The following is a 6,000-nucleotide window of genomic DNA, read 5'->3' as shown; positions in this document are numbered from 1 at the left end:
TACCAGATTTAATGTTTCTCAGGATTCATATGATAATCCAATGAAATGATGGGCAAAAGCATCTTATAAATTATAACTGGGAATGACAAAGTAGAGGAATTGTAGAATATGACCAGAGTAATGGATGTATGGTGAGGGGTGGGTGGATTTCTCTGAGTAAACGACGTAGTCATTAAAGTTCACCTTTTGTCAAAGTCAGTGAAGTAGTTATCATTTTCCATCATGAATCTTCCAGGAATACTAGATTGGGATCGACTTCATTTTTCTGGTCCCCTCAGTGTCTAGCAAGATGCCTTGTACCTCAAGATACATTTCCTTAAGCACATGTATCGAATGGAGTTGAACAGCAATGTCTGTGAGAGACTCAGCAGGTCTACTTGTGCAGCACGATAGTAACCCTGGGAGAAAGGTTGATCGTAACTAGAAGCAGAATCCAGGTTCCATACAAAAAACATGGACTGACTTTGGGTCATCATTCCCGAGAACCATGATGGGTGGTACTGAGAATGGGGCACCGAGAACAGGTGAATCACGAGTTTGTCTGCAGTGATTTCTATGACTGCAAAGAAAAAGTGTCAACCAGAATGACCCATTTAAACCAAGGTACGTCCAGGTCAGGTTTTTTTCCCATGACTCCCCAGCCCTGAAGGATAATGTCTGCATTCCTCAACGAAGTGTAGTCTCCCATGACCTGAAGACCTCTTAATCAATTCTTGTGCTGCATTTTCTCCCTTCCAGTCTCCTATTTGGCACCCTCAAAATTGAATGCTGGTAATTTCTCTATGAATATCTCCTTCCTTTGAGAGAAGCTCTCCTTTCCTTGCTGGGCTGTGCCTTTCAAGAACTTTAATGCCAAAGACAATGGGATAAACACCGTTTATGAATCCACTCACTCACTCACTCATGTTTGCTGAGTGTTCACTTATTCTTTAAAACACGTCTCTGATACTCCTTAATTCATCACTGACACCACCTCCTCAACTCCAATGACGGGTCCTTTCTCTAGGCTACTAGAGTACAAATATCCCGCTCATTTCTCTCTCACTATATTAATCACACAGAGGTTGTTATTTGTTTACATGTCTGTCTCCATCATTAGAGTATAAACCCACATGGTCAGGGGTTTTTCCTCTCTAACTTTTTCTCTGTACTTAAAACAGTGTTTGACAGAATGAAAGTGCTCCATATATATTTGTGGAATGATTGAGGGAACACATAATAGAGAAATCATGACTTTTAAATGGGTAATAGTGCTAGAAGTATCTCTGTTGAGGTTTGTGTGGCACAATCTTACAAAAGACTGACTGACTTACAGCGGCTTGTCATGACTATTACATCCTAAATCTCATAGAGAAGCGGGTCTCTAGTTTCATCTCTTAATTAAAAAACATCATTGCTCTCTACGTCATCCCTCCACAGTGCTCTCACGCTCTATCTCTTATCTGTCCCATAATAAATAGGATTCCTCCTTACAATGCGAGTGAAGCCTGGTCGTTCTACAAGGTGACGTGACCTAGGGTAATACTTGTTGAGGGTAACAAAAGAATCAGGATTAGAGCCTGGGATTAGTGCCTGATTGTTATGAAAGATGCTTGTCATCAACGGATCAGTTTTATTGACTTTGACAGCTAAGGAAGGTACTTAGGAAAAATATGTCTGGGTACCAGCCCAAAGGAGCAAAATCCAAGGAGAAAAGAGCTGGAGTTGATGTCAGTCTGCCATGCCATCCTTTTCTCTTTATTCCCTGTAACCTCTCTGCTGTCCATCAGGAAGGAACAGAAAGCTGCTTCAATTATGCAGTGATGTGTTTCCATTCAAATGCACTCAAATTTATAAATGTTGATGGATACTTCAATCCAAAACCCTGGGCTAGGTGCTGTGAGAAACAAAAAGATGAGTGGGGCATTCTCTGTCATAGTGGAAAATTAAACTAAAAGAATTCATATCGCAAGCAATATTCATATATTTTTACATAAATTTACTTATTCAATAAAGATTTACTAAGTGACCACTATTATCCAGGCAATGTTCAAGGTACTAGAGATACAGTGGACAAAGTTTGTGCTCTGTGGTACTTCCATATTATTGAAGAAGAATTAGTATAGATAAACATTTATCTGTCTTTAGGAAGCTTCAAGTAACAGCCAGCGATGGCCGAGCAGGATTCAAACCCCAGCAGTATGATTCCAGACCCTCGTTCTTAGCCACCATCCTACTCTACGTAAAACCCACAGTTCCTGAAACTGGAAACCTGGTGTCCAGGACCCAAGGACATTTTTGCACAATTGGAAACAAAACAAGACTGACATTATCATCACTAAAATAGATCAATCAGAACTAACCTCCAGAATTCACAGTATTTGTGACAGTCTGTACCCCAATTTTCAGCTGGTGAAGTAATAAACATCAAATAATAAAATATGAGTCTTGCAATAGTGTGTGACAGTTCCCCAGAACCTATTCCTCGTATGATTACCAAATGATGTATGTTTGCTATTTCACAATAACATCTCACTACTCTAACAGCCTGTTTGTAAATCTGCTGTTATCTTGGGAGGCACAGGACAGCAAGTGACAGATTGGGGAAGGAGAGAGAAACAGTAAGATTTGGAAACGTGGTGAGAAGGAACTAGATGCCTTGTTTTCTTAATTCAGTAGTAACAACTCAGCTCTTTAGAATGCGAGAGGAAAACAGGTCGCAGCACAGGCCCCGTGATCTTGGCGTGGCTTAGATTTCAATTCGGACAGGATTTGTGACTTCACTGAACGGTGCTAATGAAACACAGGGCACACTGACTCATTTCTGCTTGACATTTAATTTGCTGTATGATTCCTAGCCATGTTATGCTGCCTGTTGATAGCTGTTTTCAGGATGGATAGATCATTCAAAAAGATTCCTTACTGTTTAAAGAAGTAGTGGTACTGGGCGGGGGGAGAAAAAGAACTAGGCTCTGTACACGTTTAAACTTTCAATTCTATTTAATTTGTGATTCAATCATTATAGTCATGTATGTGCCCAATGTCTACTGTGATGTTGGCTTTTTTAAGCTTAATACACCTGGCAAAAATCCAGACGAGAAATATGAGACTAGGGTAATTCCTGGTTAATACATATAAAAGGAAGACTTCCCCTGCCCCTCAAAGCCTAAAAATGGAAGGATTTTTGACTTGCCCAAGCATAAAAATTATAGGTCGTGATTGGCTGATTGTATTGAAGATTTACTTGGCAATAATGTGATAAAAGTTTTAATAACCATTGCTATGTTTTAGCAATGTTGGACAATAATACATTAGGTATATTTACTAGAAAGTGGAAGAGAGAAAACAGAGCTCAGAAGACGGCATCTATCTAAGAAGTAGGTAAAATATTTGTTCAGCATATGCTCTGAGGTAGAAACTGTGTTAGGTATAGGGGATATACAAAGAGAAATATCAGGGAGAATGAAGCAGGTAAGAGCTGGGCTCCAGAGTCTGCCAAACGAGGCATTTGAAGCCTACTTCTGTTGCTCTGTGATGCTGTACTGATTATAGTTGCTGCATAACAAAATATCCTAAAACTTGTTGTAAAGCAACAGCCATTTCATTTCCTATTGATCTTGTAGGTCAGAACTTCAGGAAGGGCTGAGCTGGGCAGTTCTTGTTTGGAGTCTCTCATGAGTTTGCAGTCAAATGTTGGCTGGGGCTGCAAGCATCTGAAAGTTCCGTTAGGTTGAGCCAGATACGAGAGCAAGATGGCTCTCTTACATGGATGGCAGTTGATGCTCCAGCATGACGGTCTTTGGGATGGCAAAATTCTTACATGGTGGTTGTCTTCTGCCAGAGCAAATGTTCCAATGGAAGCTGGAGGTAGATTCATGGCACTTTATAACGAAGACTTGGAAGTCACACAGTCATTTCAGCCATACTCTATTGGTAGAAGCAGTCATGACCCAATGAGGAGTATTCCATTGGGAAACTAGACTCTGTCCTTTGACGGGGCAGTGGCAAAGCCACATTGTAGATGGGAGATACGGTTGCAGCCATCTTTCTAAAATAAAACCTGTCACAGCGGCCTTGGGAAAGTCACCTTTTTAAAGCTCAGCTTCCCTGTCTGTTAAATAAAAACAACAATATCCTATAAAGGATTGTTGTGATGATGAAAATAGATAGTGCTTATAAGAGGCTTAGTCCCATGCTGGAACTCAGAGAGTGCTTAATCAATGTTTGGTATTAACAGAGTCCTGGAACCTACTCTAGCTTCCACTTTGCAGGATTAGGATACAAAATCGTCACATCCCTTTGTAACCTTCAAATGTTAAGTGCTTCTAACCCCCTCCTGCATATCCTCGGGAGATCCTTTCCTCTGGGTCTGACCTCCTGTGATAATATCAAAATTCTCATTAAGTTCTGGTCATTCACGTCCTTGGGCCTTTTTTTTGCTAAAAGAAAATACTTACTGGGCATCTCTACAAGGCTGCTCAGCCCTTCTTAAGGCATTTTCTCCATTCTACACCTTGTCTTCTCTATTTAAGGTCCAAGCCATCCCCCCAGGCCTTTCATTCTCTAAAGATGACTCACTCCTTCTCTTACTGAAGGAATAGGGGCCCCTCCAGACAGCAATTTTATCATCGCCCTGTCCTTCATTCCCACACTTAGCCCCACCTGCACTTCCTTCTCATCTTATGTCTCAAACTAGACACATCTCTTCTGGTTTCTAAGGCTAGGTCCCTGAGTTGTGCACACTCAGTTCTCAGTTCTCATTCTGTGCATCTTCTATGGAACCTCGCCAACACTGATTACACCTTTTGTATCTTCAATTGCTTCTTCTAGATCAGCACCTTCCTTTGAGTCTATCAACTGCCAAAACCTTCCTTAATTTTCTAAATCAAAACCAACCCACCAACAACACCCTTCCTTCAATCTTGCTGCCCTGTCAAGCTACCCTACTCTCCTTTTCTTCACCATGGCCTCACTAGGTCCTCAGCAGTGCTCATGCTTCATCCCTTGTAATCTGTCTACTGCTCCATCTTTGTAGAAACTATTCTTTCATAGGCCTCCTGACTGTTATATACAGGATTGTTATATACCGAGTTTTGAGGTGGCTTGTTACACAGTACTAGCTGCCTAATACGGTGGCGAAACCAGGCTCTTGACCATGTATGACTGCATGGCTCGGTCTTCCCATGTGAGCAGGTCATGAAGAGTAAGGCAAGTGCATGATTGCAGGAACTTTGACTTTCAAGTGAAGGAGTCACACAGAATATTTAGAAGAATTTTGTTGTTGTTTTTATTCTGAGTCTTACATTGTGGAGTATTGTGGTTAGAGGGAATGGGGCAGGATTTTAAGAGAATTCATCACTCAGGAAGCTTCTTCAAAACACACGTGCTCATCTTCTCCTTTCTCCCAGCTCTTGCTCATTGGTTTCCTGGCATGAACTTAGTTAGGGATGTTTGAAGTCTCTCTCTGCATCCTTGTGGAGATCCAGAAAAATCTTCAATTTTTCACAGGAAGAAACCGAGGCCTGGAGGGGCCAAAGTCCCCTGGAGGAGACTTGCTTAAGGTTTCAAACCTGCTAAATGCCAGGATTTTGTACTCACTTACATGCCTTGCCCAAGTTACTTTAGCACCCCGTGCTTCAAGGGGATACCTATATTCACCTCAAAGGGTTGTTATGAGGCATAAATGAGATAACACATGTCGAGTGCTTGACATGCTGCAAGGGCTCACTAAGAAGTGCTTTAATTCTGCACCATTTTTTATTTTAATAATAATTTTAAAAACTATAGCTTTTCTAAGCTCAGTGTATATTGCTTGAAAGGTGAAAAACAAAAACACAAAGAAACAGGCCAAATCTGAATGAATTCTCAGCACAAAAATCTTTGAGGTTGTTGTGCATTTTGCACCTTGCATATCCTACTTTAAATTGCCCCCTTTGCAACATAAACTAGGTCTTAAGTGCTTTCTGTCCTAGTTGGGAACCTTCTGGTCTCCGGTGTTAGATGCCCGAGTGCAAATAGCTT

The sequence above is a fragment of the Rhinolophus sinicus genome, linkage group LG01, assembly GCF_036562045.2.
Source record: "Rhinolophus sinicus isolate RSC01 linkage group LG01, ASM3656204v1, whole genome shotgun sequence".
NCBI lineage: Eukaryota > Metazoa > Chordata > Mammalia > Chiroptera > Rhinolophidae > Rhinolophus > Rhinolophus sinicus.
This window is presented reverse-complemented; position numbering follows the sequence as displayed.